Source organism: Dermacentor silvarum, chromosome 11, assembly GCF_013339745.2.
Source record: "Dermacentor silvarum isolate Dsil-2018 chromosome 11, BIME_Dsil_1.4, whole genome shotgun sequence".
NCBI classification, from domain to species: domain Eukaryota; kingdom Metazoa; phylum Arthropoda; class Arachnida; order Ixodida; family Ixodidae; genus Dermacentor; species Dermacentor silvarum.
This window is the reverse complement of record NC_051164.1, coordinates 120,013,480-120,034,003: the sequence shown is the minus strand read 5'-3', so window position 1 is coordinate 120,034,003 and position 20,524 is coordinate 120,013,480. Positions and strand designations below refer to the sequence as shown.

At 49.8% G+C, this 20,524-nt stretch overlaps 1 long non-coding RNA gene across 1 annotated transcript; it reads left to right on the top strand.

The window, feature by feature from the left end:
• The first annotated feature begins 928 nt into the window (after window positions 1–928).
• On the top strand, window positions 929–5,207 carry LOC119433887 (uncharacterized). The gene is made up of 2 exons (XR_005188481.2): window positions 929–1,138; window positions 4,978–5,207. It is a non-coding gene; the product is annotated as an uncharacterized LOC119433887 (long non-coding RNA).
• Window positions 5,208–20,524: the final 15,317 nt, after the last annotated feature.

Here is a 20,524-nt window from a genome sequence, read left to right as displayed (position 1 = left end):
GTGTTTGGTTATTGAATGAACTCCTATCTTCTGGTGTATCTCCACTTTATGTGTTTCGAGGTGACAAATTTCGTTTTCTCGCTACACTGTGCCAGTCAGTCTTACCTCAGTTGTTGTCACACCTTGGCAATAGACTTTGCCTTGCAAAGTTTGATTCACAAAAATGTTTCGTTGTTCCATTTTCTACATAGCCACTAACTTGACCATCATTCCTGGTTCCTGTGATTTGCATACCAAACTGGTATCACTCTGACATTGTCTACATGAGGAATGATGTTACATGAAATGTAAAAAAAATTCATTTACATAAATTGAATATGTTTATTATTATCACATATTTCATATTATATGCTAAACCATCTGTATACTTTCTTTATGGCATGTGTAAATGTTTGCCGTGTGTACAGAATGGACCTAGTGCACTTCAGGTTTAGAAGATTGTTTGATTGTGTACGTACACCTTACTTACCTCCTTTGTTTACATTTTTCCTTTACATTTGACATTGATTTGTTTGCCTTCCCCTTCATTATATAATGCCCTTGTGGGCCTTTAAGGTAAATAAGGGGAAAGGTGTGTTCAAATTCGAAAGAGGGCCTAGGGGCAGCTTAAATTTCTAAAGAGCACCTTGCTGAACTAGTATAGTTACGAGCAAAACTCTACAGGCCAAGAGGGCTACGAAAAATAACTGCATTCTTTTCCTTCGCAGCCTAGGACTTGGACTAAAATCAAGCGGTACAGCTTATGTGCAACTGTTTTGACCACTGCAGTACATTGAAAGAATTCCAGTCAGCACAGTGTTGTGTTCGAAGAAACTAAAATTTGTAGCTGATGCGGTGGTCTCTAGCATTTTGCTGTGACTGTACCTATGCGACTGTTGTGTGCATTGTATTGATTGTTCGCCCGTGCATCTGTTGCTCAGGTGTTCAGGAGAAACTTGGCGTCATCAACGGAGGGTGGCGTATGCCGTGTTTGACTACGAAGCTCGGCAGCCGGATGAGCTGAGCTTTGCACAGGGCGACATGGTGCAGATCCTCCGCCGCGGAGGAGCAGAGGGTGATTGCAGATCAACCATGCGGATGGTGGTGGGCACGGCTCCGTGATGGCCGCGAGGGATACCTACCGCGGAACCTGCTCGGGGTATGCGCTAATTACTTGCAGTGCAAACTTTTTTTACTGTGGGTTTATTGCATTGCTGCATGATCATGCCACACTTAATGCAATAACCTGCAATAACCTTTGATGCTCATGTTAATTAGAATGACTTATTTAGAAGGCCATGCAGATGGCCAGTGCATTTACATGCACCTTTGGCACTGGCCATGCGTCGGAAGAACTCTTCTCTGCATAGATGCTTGGCTATGAGTAAGTAGGGGGTTGGGCATGATCTGCTGCAGCCTTGGCAAAAAGAGGGGAGCCTACTCGTTATGAGCTATTACCATGCGTATTGAAGACCTGCCCTCATTTAGTACCTGCACCGCCTCCGCTTTCAAGGTCAAGAAAGAAATTTCACCTAATTTTGAATTTTAAGTGCATGGCATTTGGTATCAGTTCATACTTTTTCTAAAAGCATTAACCTTGCTGGAATACTTCACAATCCAGCAGCGTAGACAGCACCGAAGACAACCATCTTTAAGAGTACATCGTCGAGGTACTGTCATATCTTGATAATTCGAACTCGAAGAGGCCCGAAAATTTGTTCGAATTAAAGGAAGGACTTATTATTGCGATAGCAATTATATGGACACTCAAAGCATATTTCTGCCGTCGGCGTCGCCGTCGCCGTGAGGTTCCGTATGACGTCATTTGGAGATGAAATCGTCGCCGCGCGCCGAACGCTGTATGTGCGAGTGAAAGGGCGCGAGGGGCGCGTCTTTCACGGGGAGTGAACGCACGGCGGAGAACAAACGCGCGTTCTGCGCCGTGCTCGCTTAAGGACTGCAGAAGTAGGCGTCTCTTTTCTCCTTTACAATCACCATATATGTAGAGCAAACGCGCCTTCTTCAGACGCGCGGAGAGGCCGTGGGGGAGGGGAGGGAAGGGAGGCGACGTTTAGCTGCGGCACCAAGTGCCTATTTATATCAGAGGCTCCAGCAACAGTCACCAACGCCGCACGCATTTTGAGCTAACACGGGCAGAACGCCGATGGCGTCGACAACAGTTCTGCGTGTTGTTGCTACCAAAGCCGCTCACCTTACTTCGTATGAGATTGCTGTGTTGCTATCGCATTCATTGCTTCGCCCTTAGGGCGAAACTGTGACCTTTTTATTACGATAGCAATTATATGGACACTCCAAGCGCATTTTTGCCGTCGTCCTCGCCATGATTTTCCGTACGAAGTCCAACGATCATAAAATCGTCGCCGTGCGTTTTGTGTGCAAGTGAAGGCATGCAAGGGTGAGCCACCAACCGTGGCTTAATCTCGTGCACGCCACAGAGGAAGGCGGCCGGAAGCGCATGCTCTTCATTCACGCGCGAGGAACAGGGAGGAGGCGACGGGAAAGTGCGTTCTGCTTACGCGGCTGCTGCTCACGGAGCTATCTTGAAAGCGATCTGCGACGCGGCTTAAGTTTGCACCCGCGGCGGCCTCATCTTCAAAGCGATCTGCGATGGGCCAAAGGGCATTCGCCGAGTACCGGTAGCTTCGTATGCACTGCGCTTTCAACGTTTAGTTCCTCGTGCACCATAACACGACATACGAACGGTGCGAGTCGTGAAATATCGTTGTGCGCAAGCATATAGCGAGCGAGGGCCACGGCCAAAAATGAAATGGCCGAAAACGAAACTTCAGGGGAGCAGGCAGCGACGGGCCAACTCCCTCGTCAAAGGTGAGGGAGGAGGGCGGCAGGGAAGCAGATTTGGCCTCGGCAACCCCATCGCTTCGGTGGCAGTGGCTTCAGTGGCTCCCCTCGCCCTCCCTCATAGCTCCCTCACCTTCGAATGTCTCCGTGCACGCCCACCAGCCCGTCGCCAGCTTAGCCCGCTCCCTGAAGTTTCGTTTTCTGTCATTGAAGCGAGTGTTGGCAGGCGTGGGCAGTTACGTTGGCCGGACTGTGCCTCCGCCGTTGCTTCCATTTGCGCCGCAGCCAAAGCGTTGTCTGTGAGACGTCGGCACGTACACGCGTGTTCCTGCGCAAAGCAGAAACGGCGACCGTGCCATTTGAAAGAGCGAAATTTCTGCCGCGGGATTTTTTTTTCTCTGTATTTTTTTTTTCCACGCGGCGTTCCGGAAAAGCTTTTGCCTAAGTTTTTGCTCTATGGCGGTGTCGAAGCAATGCCGGTCGGAGGCGCCGCCACCTGATTTGGCGCGCTGCTGAGAGCATTTTTGGTGTGCGGTATGTTCGAATTAACCGTCGCAAATGCTTTCGCGTTCGAATTACCGGGTGTTTTCGCACATTGGAATACACATAACTTTGACGGGACCACGGCGTCAGTTCGAATAAACCAGAAGTTCGAATTAACAAGATTCGACTGTAGTAAGCTCAGGCGATGATAAGAGTAACGTTGAAAGCGGGAGCAATAAAAAACAAAGCAGAACTTTATAAGTGGTGTTGAATCTTAAATAAATGTGTGTGCAATGTTTGCATTATTCTGTGCCTCATTCGCAGTATCATCTTCGGTTTTAGTAGGTAGTCATATGCCTGACTCATGTAGGAGCTGCACCCTGCCAAGATTCCAAAATAAAAATACAGGTCTTGCTCGAGTAAATATGGTAGTTCAGCTACAACCCTTCAGTTCAGCTCATGTCCCACACAAGGGGATCAGTGGCAGTCAGTGGTGAAAAAATTGACAGTCACTTTAGCATACACCAAAGAGGGTGAAGGTGAAAGCCTGCGCACTCAAGAGACATTCATTAAATTACTTGACATTCTCATTCGAATGCGTTGTTGCTTCTGATTACTTGTTTTTCTGACCAAAGGTCGTGGGTACGGGTGCCTTAATTGATGCTACCTTAATTAACTTAGCCCTAATTAACACCAAAGGTCGAGGGTGCGACTACCATCGAAGATCGTGAGTTCAAGTGCCCTAATTAACTTATAATAATTTACTATGCCCTAAATAACTTCACCTAAATGCCAAAGGTGATGGCTTTGAGTACCACACCAGTGACTCTATCTTAATTAACCCGGTGACGACGGTTACCCACGCACCATCAGAATTGTTGTGCGAGTGTTGATTGCTTACACATAGAAGACGATGACAGCAGTGACCCACACACCATCACAGTTGCGTGAGCGTTTGCATATAGGTAGGACACGATGCCGGGTCGGTGTAGTAGGTAAATTACTACACTGAGTCATCATCGGGTATGATTTCGCGTCGATGACACGGTTATTGCTCAAGGACGTAGAAGGTTGATTGAACGACGAGACATATAAGGCTTTCGCCTTAATAAAAATGCAGCTCTTGCATGATTAAATATAGTAATTCAGCAGCAACCTTTCAATTCAGCTCATATCCCAAGCAAGGGGATCAGTGGCAGTCGGTGGTGAAACTTCGCTTGTAAAACTTTTGTAGTTTTAGTGGACCTGGTCAACATTAGTCAAGTGACCCCTATATTTAGCTGCACTACATGGATCTCATGAGATGAAGTAAAAGAGTACATTTTTTTATGCGTTTGCATGAGGATAGTCAGATTGCAAAAAGGGTATGTGTGTGAAGTGTGGGAAGTCAGTCACGTTGGTGTATATATATTTCAATTGATGGTGGTCTGGAGCGTCGGTTGCACTTCGCTCCTCGAAGAAGCAGGACGTGTGTTAACTGACCTCCTTAGTGACACTTTGCAATGTGTTGAATGCGGTATTAATTATGGATCCGAGACCTCACAGAGGTGCGACGTTATGCTAATGCATTTCTCTCGCATTTACTGCTAAATCGCCATTGAACATTTCTCGCATGCAGTTTTGCGGCAGTCTACCAAAGCTGACAGTTGCCAAGTTCTCAGACCCAATGTTCCCATTTCTCTTTATTCCGCGCAGCTCTACCCAAGGGTGCAACCTTGCCGACCAAGCCTGGAGGAGTGAGCAACTTGCCATTCGTTTCCACGATGAAAAGTATTCTGCCTTGAACGACAATGTGCCTTTGTCGCACCTTGTTCGGGACACAAGTGTTGGGACCCACTGAAGCAGCAGAGTGACTATTGTAGCCACTCGTAGACCAGTATACAGGGACCAGGATGCAAGCGCAATAAAGTGTGGGAACAAATTGATCTGCACATCGCATTGTGTGTTCCCGACAAGTGTAAATGAAGTTTATGCAACGGATCCTCAAAAATTACCCAGCACCTCCACCAAAATGTCACGGGTGTAAAACTATTTACAAGATGTATTTACACGAGATGTACCAACAGCAGCTGAGAATCCAGAGAGGCTGTTGCCACTTCATCTTCACTGTCGTCGATATTGTCTGCTTTTCTCACCGTAACAATATGAAAAATATCTACATTTAATATAATATGCATGGCATTCGGTACCTGAGCTACTGAAGGACCACACCAATGACAAACCCTTCCAATCTACAATGTGAAGCATAACTTGTAGTCAGATCTGGTGCAAAATTGTTTGTTATATCCAACATTTGTTATAAGCACATATTTGCTACACACTGGAGTATGAGCGGAAAACATTTTATATTTGCCATGTTATATCCCTATTCATGTGCTCGAGGTTTTACTAAGTTTATCAGCTGGTTGAACTTTATTTAGCTAACTTCTCACCCACAGTGAACGCTCAGTGGTTATGGTGGTGTGTTGTCGAACGCTAGGTCGCGGGTTCAATTCCTGCTCACCGCGGCCACATTTTGAGGGGGACGAAAATCAAAGGTCCATTTGCACTTAGATTTAGCTGCAAGTTTGAAAAGAAAGAGCAGGTAGTAGTAAGCTTTAACCCGGAGCCCTCCACAATGGCATCTGTCGCCTTCTTACTTGGGATCCGGAGGGTTGCACACAGGCATTACCCTCGATGGAGGAGAGATACAACTGGCAGCACAGCAAACAAGGATTTAATATGCACAAGATTGGGAAAAGCATGAGGCACACAAAACTAAAACCATAATTCAACAAAAATTTTCACCCAGGCACAATACCGTGTTGATGTAGAGACGGAGGAGCCAGCGCTCGTCCGCATTGTTTAGGCCCGATGCCGGTGGTGGGAATCTGAGCCTGTGTGATTTGTACAGTACCGTGATTGCTTTGAAGGATGTAGCCGGATTTGGTGCTGGAACATCAGGCGATGGAGGGTGAGGCGGATCCCAGTAATTTAGTGGGCGGGCTGAGGCATCGGCAGCCTCGTTTCCACCTAGCCCTGTATGACCAGGGGTCCAGATGATTGTACGCGGGTTGGGGCAATCTAGATAGTAGCATTTGGGCTGTGCGTTCAGTGATGCAACCCCGGATGAGATTTTGGCACGCACACCGCGAGTTGGTAATGATGATCCAAGATGCGGGGTCCACTGCGGCGAGTGCGATGGCAAATTCCTCCGCGTGTGTGATGTCGGGTGCTCGTAAAGTGAGCCCTTGAATAGGTGTACGTTTTGGTGAACAGCGGCCATGTACCACCCGCCGTGATGCGGGCTGGATGCGTCCGTGTAGAAGACCCCCGTGCGTGAGCCATAGCGTTGCTGTAGGGCGTTAGCCCGCGCTATACGCCTACCATCGTGGGTCCCCTTAGTCATGTTTTGGGGCAGAGGCGGATTGATCAAGGCACCACGCCAGTTCTCAGGTATCGTGGTCCGCTCTTCTACCGTTTAAGTGTAGGAGATGTGTCAACGGTGTAGGAGGTCTCTCCCAGACTGCGACGTGCCAAGTCGCAGGTACTGGTTGGTGAGATGAGCCTCTTCAAGTTCCCCGTATGTGTTTGTCATGCCCAGGTCAGCGACACATTGGTTAGATGTCGAGATGGGGAGGTCAAGGGCACGTTTGTAGATTTTGCGGAGTATACAGTCGAGTGTATTCTCGTCGCATTTACGCAGACGCAGGTAGGGGGTCGAATACATGATCCGGCTGGTCACGAATGTGTTGGCGAGGCGCAGAGCATCCCTGCTCCGGTGGCCTCCCCGTTTATTCGAAATCCGGCGCACCACACGGCCCACCTGATCCCCTACCGTGAAATGGCGGTGAAATTGCAAGTAAAGCGTCTGAAGTAAGAACACAGACTTATGACAATGCGCAATTCTTTGACAGACGTTGGCTTAGGGAATTCGGCGACTGCCCGAAGTTTGGTTGAATCGGAGAGTATCCCATCCTTGGATACGACGTAACCGAGTATTGTCAGCTGCAGAGCTGCAAAGTGGCACTTCTTTAGGTTTAGAGGCCAGCGTTTGAGAAGCACGTCAAAACAGACCGTAGCGGTTGAAGGTGTGTTGTGAAGTCCAGCGCAAAAACAACATCGTCAAGACAGCACAAGCATCTGTGCCACTTCAAGCCGCGCAGAGCTGTGTCCATCATGCACTCAAAAGTTGCGGGCACTTTACAAAGTCCAAAAGGCATTATGTGAAATTCATATAAGCCGTAGGGTGTTACAAAAGCTATCTTCCGCCGATCGGCGTCTGCCATGGGTACTTGCCAATACCCTGCGCAGATCTAAAGATGAAAAGAATTCTGCGCCTTGTAGACTGTCAATGGCGTCGTCTATGCGCGGGAGAGGTTTCCATCCTTGTATGCGATGTTGTTGAGGCACCGGTAGTCGACACAGAACCGAACATAACCATCTTTCTTCTTAACGAGGACGACAGGGGATGCCCGTGGACTGTTGGAAGGTTGTATCACCTCGCGGCGAAGCTTTTCGTCGCCTTGGTCGTTGATTACGCGATGCTCTGCAGGAGATACACGATATGGGCGTTGCCGCAATGGCGGCTGCGAGCCAGTGTTGATGCAGTGTGTAACAGTTGATGTCCGGCCTAAAGATTGGCCTACATTGAAAGAAGAACGAAATTCTTCTAAGAGGCACAGAAGTTGAGATCGCTGGACCGGAGTAAGGTCATTGGCAATAGAAGAACCAAACACGTCACTGTGTGGTCCCTCACAGGTAGAAATAGCAGTGAGCTCACTGGAACTAGCACAGCAATGCTCATCCAGGACGTCTATAACTTGCACGTCTTCGATCGCTTGTACAAGGCCGAGACATTCCCCTCGGAGCAGCATCACAGAGTATGTAAATGGGTTGCAAACGAAAATGGTGCTGTAGTCCTGTTTGATGCCCACTGTTGCAAAAAGTGGCAGCAGGCCTTTCCGAGTGAGGAAGCGGTGAGATGGAAACAGTAGTGCAACAGTGTCTGAGAGGCCGCTGCAGTACGGGGGCACGACCGTTGATACGTTGGGAGTAACGTGGGTGTCGTCTTGGACGAGGAGCTTCCGCGACAGAGAAGTATTGTCGGTGAGCGGCATATCTAACAGCGGCGAGAGTTCCATCTCAGCTCGTGCGCAATCGATAACGGCATTGTGGCACGAGAGGAAAACCCAGCCTAAGATAACGCATGAGAACACGAGGTGAAGATGATGAATTCTATGGCGTATAGAACGTCGTCAATAACAACACAAGCAGTGCAAGCCGCTAATGGCTGAGCACTGGCTGTACGGAGGGACTGTCCAGAAGGGCGTCGCGACTTTCCGAAGTAGGCGGCAAAGCTTAGCGTCCATGACACATACGGCGGCTCCTGTGTCCACGAGTTCCGATGCCCGAACACCGTCAACAAACACTTCGATCCCGTTTGAAGGACTGCGTTGAGGACTTTCACGTTTCGAAGGCGCCGCAGCCATTGCCTCTTCGACCGCGACGATTAGTTTGCCTCGTCATCGCATCGGCGACACTGAGCAACGATGTGGAGACGATGAACAGCGAACAGTTGGCGTCGGACGCAATGTCGGTGACAAAGCCGAAGGGGGGTTGTAATATGGACGGTTGAACTGTCTTGTCATGGCTGAAGCGGCGCTAGGCGGCTGAAGGCGACTACAATAAGGAGCGACATGAACGGCATAGCCACACGCAAAGCATATCGGTTGGTTGTCAAAAGTATGCCACTGGTTCGCTGGGGCAGGTCCCATCCATGTAAGATTTCGCTTTGTACGGCGCGGATGCTGGTATGACTGCATGAGGAGCTGCGGTCGGGCCTAGCCGCGATGTCGGCATAGAGGAGAGGAACACTTGGAGAGAGTGGTTGAGTCCTCGCGACGACTTCAGCGTAGCTAAGTGGTGCAGCTGTAGGGATCTGTTGGGGCGTCGCGACGACAGCAGCGTAGCTTAGTGGAGCGGCCGCAGGAAGATGATGCTGGTCTGACAAGACCTCGGCGATTTCCTGCTCGATCACGCGACGGAGCGTGGGCATAACATTCGTTGCGGGCTGTTGTACGTGCTGACGCCTGAGCAAAGGTTAGCAAGGAGAGCTGGCGTGCAACTTCCTTCCGAACGAACGCTTTCATTCCTGTAAGCAGTGCTGACTGGTCTGAGATGGTGGCTAAACCAGCAATGTGTTCATCAGGCGATGAAGGGCGACGTGTCAACAAGCGCTGCCTTCGTAGCCCCTCGTAGCTTTGGCATAGAGTGACGATGTCTGTCACGGACTGAGGATTGTTGGCAAAGTAGCGCCTTTCATGGCATTTCTTATTTTGTCGGATTCCAACATCGTCGGGCTGACTCCTTTGCACAAGTCCAGAACTTCTTCAATGTAGCAGGTAAATGATTCACCCGGCTGTTGTACACGTTCTCGCAAACGCGATTCTGCTCGCACCTTGCGCACCGCAGGGCAACCAAGCACCGCCACTAAAGAAGTCTTGAACGAGGACCACGTCGAGAAATCGGTTTCATGGTTGCTGTACCAGAGTCTGGCTACCGCCGCGAGATAGAAGATCACATTGCTCAGCTTTGCGGGGTTGTCCTTGTTAGCTATTGCTTTAGACGTTATAGCTAAGTTTCACGTTGATCAGAAAGACGGATTATATGGGATCAAAAGAAACTGTTTAATCTGACATGTTCAAGCTCGATCATCCATCTTGATCATGGTGTCGCTCGCTATGCAGCTGTCTTGCCGTGAGCGCGGTCGATGGCGATGCTCACACGCCCCAAAGTAATTTGGATTTCCCCTCAGATCTTATAAACCTTGAGATGGCTTGGGAGTCGGCGGGTTCTAGGGGGCTGTTGGCGTTCTTCACGAAGTACTTCTGCTCCTTCATTCAGCACTTCGTGGGTGTTATCGCCGTTCACTATATCGCCACTGCCCTCCGAACCTGAATTATCTTCTAAAAGCTCGATTTCCTTGTTCTCAGGTGATTCTTCTGAATGCTGTCGTAGCTGCCTCCCAATGGACGACATCCCTAGTTCAAGGACGCTGGGATCTCTCGTAGAATACCTGCGCAGTTGTTCAACATTTACCATTCTATCCATTTTTCTGTGTCGACGGTGTTGAGTGCACGCAATGTTCACCTTGTTGCCGCCAAGGATCTCACTTACTTCGAATGGGCCTTCGTAGAATGGATCGAGCGTCGATGATCGAGATCCTACAGTGTGCAGTACACCGTGTCTCCTAACTCAAAGTTTTGTTTCCTATGCTTCCCGTCGGGTATCGACTCTTCGCGGGTCTCTGACTTTGCTCGAGATTTTCCTTAGCTTGTTCTCGCCCCCATTTGTCAAGCTCTGCAAGCCTAGATACTTCGTCTTCTTCAACATCACCCAGATGAAGTTGGCCCGGGACTCGTGGGGCATATCCATGCATTAATACGAATGGTGAGTATTTAGATGACTTCTGTCATGAAATGTTTATGGCAAAACGGCTTCTGGAAGTTTCTTGTCCCAATCGCGGTGCGGTTCGATAATCTTGCGAAGCACATTCTTCAGTATTCCTACTGCTCGCTCTACTAGAGCATTTGCTTGTGGCCAATATGGAGGTGTTGTTACATGCGTAATTCCCAAGCGTCTGTGGACCGCTGATGTCTTCTTATCGACAAGTCCTTTTGCCTGGTCCGTCACTGTCAGGAGTAAGAGGCACGCAGCACGAGAGAAAAAGAAGAGGACGATGGGCACGGAGCTTTCCGAACGGCACGACACCTCGAGGTGCGTGACCCGAGGCGTAATCGAGGGTGAAGAGGCGCTGAACGGTGATTATCGACATGATTCTGCGTCAGGGAGTTCGCATCGTCAGCTCCGCACTGACAACGGGAGACTTGGAGGTTCGGTCGAGTCCGTGACGCTGGCAGTCCAGGGTGCGGCCTTTGACCTCGGACGAAGTTCGAGTGAGGCTCCTTAGACTAGCTGCAGCCTCTCACGGCAGGGCCGGACACTCCAGAAAGGATCCCCCTACATCGGCAGACCAGCGCGTTCGATGGTCCCCGGGGCGCCACATCGGCACTCGCAGAAGAAGTTGCGTCGTACCTCGGTGTTAGGCCTAATCAGGTGGGCCTAGATGACACGTCACCGACGGAGTTCGGGACATCGACATCTGAGTAGGACGAGTTGACTGACCGACATCAAGGCAGCAACGGTTAACGCGTCGGCAAGAGCACCGACATTGAAGAAGATCCGACAATTTTCCGGCCGGGAATATACAGTGCAACGATGAACTCAGTAAGAACGATCCTCGCTTGTAGCATCGCAGCAGTAGGCTAAGGTTGCCCGACTTTCATGTAGGAAACGCCCAGAAATAATGTAGGTGGAATTAAGGGCATGTTTAGCAGATATTGGTTTGTACATTTATTAGTAATTATTCATTCCTTCAGTGTGTTTTAGTGTGATCGAGTTTTATTTTAAGTTGTGGGTTTGAGTGTGATCAAAATCTGCTTGCTGTGTTGCCATGCATCTCCCCACCTCACCTCTCATAACACCTGCATGCCCCCGAGATTGGTGACAAAAACACGACAGTCACGATAGTCTTAGGGACTCCAAATCGGGGTATTTCCATATGTTCATTAAGTAGTCCAGCAGTTTATTCCTATCCTTCCTATCCATTAAGTAGTCCAAATAGTAAATCGTACGTGTTGATAGCCATTTCGCTCCTCCAAAGGTCCGAAGTGATCAAGCGATATGACTGTGTTCAGTTCCGATGGAATTTCCCTCGGCTGTAACTGATCCTTCCGACGTCATGGTCCTACGGTTTACTCTGCTAATGTGTGGCAGGATTGCACATAATTCCTGATGTGTCTTGGCAAGCTGGGCCACCAGTACCTCTTCTGGATCAGATTTAGAGTGTGCTGAACATCCATGTGTCCTGTAGCTTCGTGGCAAGTCTAGTCGCGGCAAGTCAGTGGCAAGTCGACTAAAGCCCCTTGATAATTTGAAAGTAGCGACACTCTCCTCCCCGCCACGCTTTCCTCCTCAATTCTCCTTGCCCGCCGGCTGTGCGCGCTGCGCAAGGCACGCTATTGTGCCTGGGCTCCTGCAGACGGGCCACAGAATTCGATGGAGGCGCATGATTTTGGGCCAGTTGCGCGCCCCAGTGGCGTAGAAAACTTTTTAAAATGGTGATAACAGCAAGGAGAATGCTGAAGGCAACGTTTATGAGGAGGTTGGTTTCATCTTAAAGCCGTATGAATGACACGCACTGATGTAAAAGAAGCTTTGAGGCGTGTTCTATACTCCAGTTATTTTTTCTGCCACATGCTACGCTGCTTTACTTTGTGCATCTCATCTAGTATTGCTTGTGGCAAATCACTCTGTGTTTGGCCGGTCTTTCTTGCATGTGCGCGCATGTGCACCGCAGGTATTATATTCAGCGTGCCTTCTTATAATGAATTACTGGCAAGTGCATCGTCCGTCCATGTGTTTGTCTCAATGTCAAAGTAGCTCTTGCGCTGTGGTTTCTGCATTGAGTAGGATGGTTGCGCAATTTCAGTGCGATAAAGCGGTGCCGGCAACCACTCATCGCCCACAATACCAGAAGCTAAGGAAAGGTATTTACAGATTATTCGTTAGGCGTCGTTGTCAATGAAGCTTAAAAAATACTCGGTATACCTATGGGAGAAGGCATTCTATATTTTTAGGCAAAAGTAACGCCTCTGGATAAAGTATTTTGATAGTTCACACCGACATACCGTTAAATTATGTAGTAGCTAGGATAGTTGAAATTGTGATTTTGATAGCGCTATGATAGCCCTATTGCTGACGCATTGTAGAAGGGGGGCAAGCATGCCATGGCCACAGGCTCATAGTGTCGTTGGCTGCGTCGTTAAGCGACCGAGATCATTATTGCTGAAATTATTAGAGGCGGGACAAGGAGCAAGCAGCAACAATCACTACTGTCAGTTCGAGGTTCTTGCCGCTGTCGAGGGAGCTTCCTGTGCTTCACAAGAGGTCGGTGGAAGAAAATAGTTGGAACTGCGTTGGGCTTCAGCTTTTTTTTTCCAAGTTCTTGTAATATGCGCGGCTCAAGTTGGTCTTCAGTGAAATCTAGCTAGAACATTTATAGAAGAGTTAATCACTCAGGCAGGATGAATAAAACGTCCTTTATACAAGTACAAGTGGCTAATATGCTGCAGTGCTAAACATTATTGCCTACATAATATTCCCTGCATTGCTACATCACAGCCATAATCATTATTTATTGGTCAACCTTCATAATCAAAGCGCATAGATACAACGACATCGGCTCGTGTTAACATGGATGGAAAAGGTTTACCCACAGAACAAAACCGAAGAAAGGTGATTGTAACGCATTCGCTATTAAAGCGAAGATTCCCGGCCTCCGCCTAGAAGTCAACAGCAAGGGTGCGCGATCGCCTCCTGCACATTGCCTGTATCCGTGAGAAAACCAAATAATAATCGTGACCCACTCAAGCGTGCATGGCAGCCCAGTTCAAAGCAAATTCAAGAACTGAAAAAGATTACCAGGTGTCCTTAGCTACCGCCTAAGAGACGAGAATGCGAGTCTAGCAAAATCTACTGTAATTTACCTTAATCCATACTAATCCACCTTCACGCACCTTATTCGACCTTAATCCACTCTAATCCTCCTTAATACACCTTAATCGACCTTAATCCACCCTAATTCTCTTTAACACTTTATTCGACCTTAATCCACCCTAATCCTTATTACATCTTGATCCAACTTAATCCTCCTTAATCGACCCTAGCCCTCCTTATTTAACCTTAATCCACCTTAATTGACCTTTAACCAGCTTAATCCAATCAATAATCAGTCATGAATTTACTTTGCTAATCATGAACAATCTATTATACACGGTTGGACGTGATTTGGCTCGCTTCTGGCCTTCATTAGGTCACGTTACTTTCTGTACCTCAAGTGCTAACCTTGAAACATATCAAACTAAGGGTCTCGCCTTGAAATGTGGACTAGCTGGCGCTCATCACCTCCACGGGTATACTTCCCACAAATTTTTGAGGCCCTGTATTCATTGTATTTAAGTGACTGACACACACATCGAAGCTGTAAATAGCTCCTCTACCAGCTGCTATTCCGATTTTCAGTAAAGCAGCAACGCGGATCCTAACAATCACGAAAAGTGCGATCGAGAGGCTGTATCTTCGGGTATAATTGTTCAGTGGAAAGCAGAATCTATAATGCTGCATTTCCGATTGAATAACAGTTGACGTCGTGCGAGGTGATGGAGTCCCAGCAGAATATTCAGCATTCTGAGGAGAACCCCATTTTTATGCAACGTACAAATTGCCGCAACAAAAACGCCAAAAACGCCGGAAGAATTGCGAAAAAATGCAGCATTAGGGGATGCTATGAGCAATAAGAAAGGCGCCTTACCTTGTCGGGATATGGGGGGATGCCAACAGCCCTCTGCCTCGACGCACCGAGCCCCGCGGTTGGCGCATGCCTGCGCATCAACCGCGGTCCGGTACAAGCTCGAGGAAACAATAGACGACAACCACGTGTACACTCGGAAAGCATTTATTACGATTGCAACTAACACTTCGAGCAGGCAGCTAGCTATAGTTGACATCGCTGAGGGTTTCCTCGAAGAGAATAATACACTAGGTAAAGAAGCGTTACCGACTTACCAACTAAGGGAATACGGGCGGCCGCGGCGTTTGCCGCGGCAAGAACGCGATTGACTAACCACGTGCGGGAATACGGGAGCGGCGGCGGAGACATTCCGCCATCGCCGCTTACTGGGGACCAGGGGCGTAGCCAGAATTTTTTTTTGGGGGGGGGGGGTTCACCGGCCCGACCTGGGGGGGGGGGGGGGGGGCAAGCTTCTGCTTTCCTCTAGGTCACGTGATCGACCCCCCCCCCCCCTCGCGTGTGCGTGTGACGAAATTAAGTAAAACGTAAACTAAGCTCAGTAAGTACGACAGGTACAGTGGGCGTTTGGAGCAACGGTCCCTCATCGCGCCACTGAATGGACCAGTCTTCGAAAACGCATCATTGAGACGACCCGTGCGATCGGAGAAGACATCATTAATTGTTAATTTCCGTTAAGTGAACGTGGCGTCGTCCTCGTCGGGGCGAAGTGCGTTTCACAAGTCAAGGACGGCTATACGCGTGAAAATGCACGTGTGACCACCAGGCTATACCAACTCCCATGGCGATAGCTTGTTCGCACAGCACAGATATGGCATGTGTACGCATTTTAAGTAGTGCGTGCAACTCATTTCTGCTTCACTTACGCCGGTGCAAACAGGAAGCGGCCTTGTACCTCACAGAATCTCGACTGATTGGTGTACTAGCGATGCAGGAATGAACTCCGGTATTGTTCAGTGCATAGTGCACATAATCAATTTCTCAGGACGCGTGAACTCCGACGAGAACTGTCAGCGCCTGCAACAAGAGTTTACTTACGCTGTACTGCGCACAGCAGTAATTCATGCTTGTCGGCTGTCTGTTTCGTGCATTATATTGCGAGTCGGTGGAATTTCACTGCTGTCATCAACCCCTTCGTGTGTACATTGCTGGTTTGGGATTCCACAACAAAACAGCAACTACCAGCCTTCCGTAATTGCTGGTTTGGGATTCAACAACACAACAGTCATTACCATCCTTCCGTAGGGGCGCAATCGCAAACAAGAGACGTTTATCGCGCAGACTAAGCCTACGTTCACACTTGGGAAGCGGCAAGCGGGCGGAAAGGCCAAAGCGGCCGGAAAATTTTTTCCGCGCCTGTCCAAGTTCAGATTTGTTTTGCTACCGCCGCGGCCGCCGCTGCCGTTTTCGTCCAGATCCATCTAGTCTGCGTATGTTTGTCGGCGTGGTGGCGCTCATTATCGCATTATTTCGAGTTGTATGTTCATTCTTTGACCCACGTACCGTCATCAAAAGTGATCATTTTACGCAACTTCGCGTACGTGTCATCTGCGACCTTCGGTAAATTCCTCGTTGGCGTTCCGTAATTCTCCGCACACGGGCGCGGTAGCGCTGAGTCACAGGTTGGTGCCTAGGCGTGATATTTCTTTAATAGCTTTTATTTACAAGTTGTAATAACATTTCATTATTTCGTATTGTCGGCGCCTCCAGGACACCAAAGAGGCAAGCGGAACACCCCAGCTAAAACCCGGGCTGGCCCTTGTGTTGGGGCTCGCCAAAGCCTGCGCGTCCTACGTGAGACCTACGCTCCCAATGTATCGTCGCGACGAGAAAAGCACCCCGCGACTTCTGCAACATACCGTACACGTGCGAGGAGAATTATGGAGCGCCAACGAGGAATCTGCCTAACTGTTGTCTGCCATGGAAGTGGAAGAAGAAATGGCTTTTATACTTCTACCTACTTGTTTTCTAGAAATGGACAATGAATAAACGGAAGACGCGGACACCTCGGAAACGGCGGTGGTGGGTTCGCCGGGCTTTGCAAAAGCGCGAGAAGTTGGGTCACGCCAAGGCTTCGTTGCCGCACCTCCGGTCGCGCGACGTTGAATACTATCGCGAGTATTGCTGACAGCACGTTTTAGTGCCACTCTTGTCGTAGAGCAAGGGCTGGTTCTTGATCGCGTCGATCAGCATTACAGCCTACACTTTTGGTGCTATGTTCAATTTTACGACCGGTTGTTTACATGCTAGTGTAGCTTCCAGTGAAGCAGAACGACTTTCCGCCGCGTTTCCGCTTCGCCATGGCGAAAAAATCGTCCCGATACCGATTTGGCTCGCAGCCTGTTTTTCTGCCTGTTTTGCCGCCTAGGCGGGCGGATTTTTGCAAGATTTTGCCGCTTCCGACAGCTTCGAGACCAAGTGTGAACGTAGCCTAAGATCCTGCGCGAGCGCGGCCTAACCGGCACCTAGCTGAAGGGAAGCGGCGGAAATGTATACCGGAGATTTCGACCACCTGGGGTCTTTAACGTGCAACCTTAATCTAAGTAAACGGGCCTCGAGCGTTTTCGCCATCATCTAAAATGCGGCTGCCGCATTTGTTGCTTCATTTGTTGCGCATTTGTTGCTTCCGAATGCGGCCGCCACATTCTCGCCCAAAACTTCACAGAGTGTCAAAGCCTTGACAAACACCGTGACAGTTTTTTCCATATGCAGACATGATTCGCTGTAAATTACCAACCCAAACGGAAGCGCCCAGGAATTAAATTGTGATAGTAGCACCGGTTTCATGAATTATGTCAGCGCGAAGCGACGAAAACAAATGGTGAGTAAGTAGGGGGGGGGGGGTGCGGAAAAAATTTCGGGGGGTTTGAACCCCCCCCCCCCCTGGCTACGCCCCTGCTGGGGACCAAAGAGGCTCGCGCTACAGTAGCTAGGATAGGGGAAGTGTGATTACCGCCCGGCGGCTCCTATGGCAAGCGCCGTCGCCGCATTGTGATGCATCCGCCAGGGGGCGCTCGCACTCGTTTATACGTTGTTCGGCTTCACTCTCTCGAGTGAAGCCGAACAGGACGGTCGTGGCCGAGTGGAGCTCAGCGCAGCAGGAGCAGTGAATAAGTTCAATTTTTGTTTATTCTTATTTGGTTGATAGAAGTGTTAGGGTACCCGAGCTATCTATATATATTGTTTTTCATGCTTTTTTAGTTTCTTGGTTAGTTTGGTAGGACGTTAGTAGGTAGCGAATAGTTCAATTTGTTTAATTTTTTTTTATTGCGATAGCAATTATATGGACACTCAAAAGCAGATTTCTGCCGTCGGCGTCGCCGTCGCCGTCGCCGTGAGGTTCCGTATGACGTCATTTGGAGATGAAATCGTCGCCGCGCGCCGCCGAACGCTGTATGTGCGAGTGAAAGGGCGCGAGAGGCGCGTCTTTCACGGGGAGCGAACGCACGGCGGAGAACAAACGCGCGTTCTGCGCCGTGCTCGCTTAAGGGCTGCAGAAGTAGGCGTCTCGTTTCTCCTTTACAATCACCATATATGTAGAGCAAACGCGCCTTCTTCAGACGCGCGAGAGGCCATGGGGGAGGGGGAAGGAAGGGAGGCGACGTTTAGCTGCGGCACCAAGTGCCTATTTATATCAGAGGCTCCAGCAACAGTCACCAACGCCGCACGCATTTTGAGCTAACGCGGGCAAAACGCCGATGGCGTCGACAACAGTTCTGCGTGTTGTTGCTACCAAAGCCACTCACCTTACTTCGTATGACATTGCTGTGTTGCTATCGCATTCATTGCTTCGCCCTTCGGGCGAAACTGTGACATTTTTTTTTTGGAAGCGGGTTGTGGCGCACGTGTTGCATGGTGAAAGCAGTGTAAAGCGGCAGTTTTAAACCACGTTAGGGAAGCTAGTGGAGGTAGCCGGATAGCGAGTTTGCCGTACGGCTTACCGTGGGGCCTTGTTCAGGTATTTTATTGGGCTTTCTCGATAGGTGGACGGGTGGACAATGGCGCGGCAGGCTAGGAAGGACACGGGTGATGACGAGCTGGTGCAGTGCGAGGAGTGCAAACGTTGGTGTTATTTGGACGAGACGCACTTCGCCAGTTTAGCCGACGCTGAGGAGGCTAGCTTCGCGTGCAGGTCGTGTGAAGGATTTAAGGGAGCTGTGCGGCGGATGGAAGGGGAATGGGCAGCCAGTGTGGAAGAGCTCAAAGGGGAGCTGAAGGTGGAGCGAGAGCGGCGAATTGAGCTCGAAACTCGGATCGGCGAGTTGCTTCACAGGGAGGGGGCCGAGGCCGTCCTGGTAAAGCGAATAGCTGGCGAGCTACAAGAAGAACGGGAAAAGCGGGCCGTGCTGGAAGAGCGGGTGGAGGCGCTAATGGTACAGGCGGCGCGTAATCCCGGGTCAGCTCAGGCGGGCGGCGGGGACAGCGCGGAGACTCAGGCAGAGGCATGCCATGAGAGCAGGGAGGGACGCCTAGGGGCCGTTGAACAGCAGGCGAGAGCCGGCGGCAACACGGCGGTTCCACAACTCTACAGCGAGGTAGTGCGGCAGGCTTCGGGTGGGAAGGGACGAACGGCAGGGAGCACATCGTCACGTGTCAGTGGCGCAGGGCGGGTGGAGAACCAGCTAGCGCGAACTGGAGGACGACAATCGCAGGCGGGAGGCAAACGTGTAGAGCGAAGGGTCCTAGTGGTGGGGGACTCCAACGTAGCTAGGGTTAAGGAGGGCGTCCTTACAACAGTGAAGGCAGACGGGCGGGTGAGGGTGGAGGCCCAGTCAGGGAAGTGCATGGTTGACGCAATGGCAAAAGCTCAGAAGGTGGTATCGGACAACCTTCGAGCATGAACATCTGGTCGTTATCCATGCTGGTCTCAACGATGTGCTGAAGGGAAGGAGCCAGAACCTAAACGGACAGTTAGAGGTTGGGTTGCGTAAACTCAGAGAAACCTCTGCGAAAGTGCATGTGACCATATGCACAATCCCACATGTCCGGGGCCAGGCTAGCGCGATGGAATGGAGGGTGCTTGAGGCTAACCGGGTCATTACGGGTCTGAGCAGACCACTTGGGTACGGTGTAATGGAGGTAAACCGGGAAGTGTACGAGTCTGGCTCCCAGCCTTTTGCACAGGATGGCATTCACTACAGTGGTGCCACGGGCGGGAGCGTAGGTAGTAGGATAGGGCGCCAAGCTACGGCTTTTTTGGGGGGACCCAGAGCCCTAAGACCACCAGTGTAGACGAAGACGGACCCAGAGAGGCTCCAAGATTCAAGAAACGTAGAATCGGTAGAAGAAATAGACGTAAGCACCAGGGGCAAGGTCATTCTGACATAGGTTACATTAACATGCAAGGTGGCAGGAATAGGCTGAAGTGGGAGGAGATAGACGAGCAACTAAGGCAAGAAAAGCTGATGGTATACGGGTTTGTGGAGACACATCTTAGGGACATGGAGCAACCTCCCTGTAATCCTGACTATGCATGGGAATATTGCAATAGAACAGAGGGCAGCAGAAAAGGGGGTGGAATTGGTGCATTCATTCATAAAAGTATGAACTGGCAAAGGGTCAAACAGGAATGCAAGGAGCATTTATGGCTAAAAGGGAAAGTTGCAGGAGAGCAGACACTCCTTGGCTTTGTATACCTGTGGACAGGAGCAAATGCCAAAGAGGAAAACAAAAAAATGCTGGAATGCATATCAAGTGACATTAATGAGCTAGGAGAAGGGTGCGAGATTATTATACTAGGAGATATGAACGCACACATAGAAGACATGGACGGGTACACAGACTCAACAGGCAACATGATGCTGGATATGTGTGAAATGCATGACTTAGTTG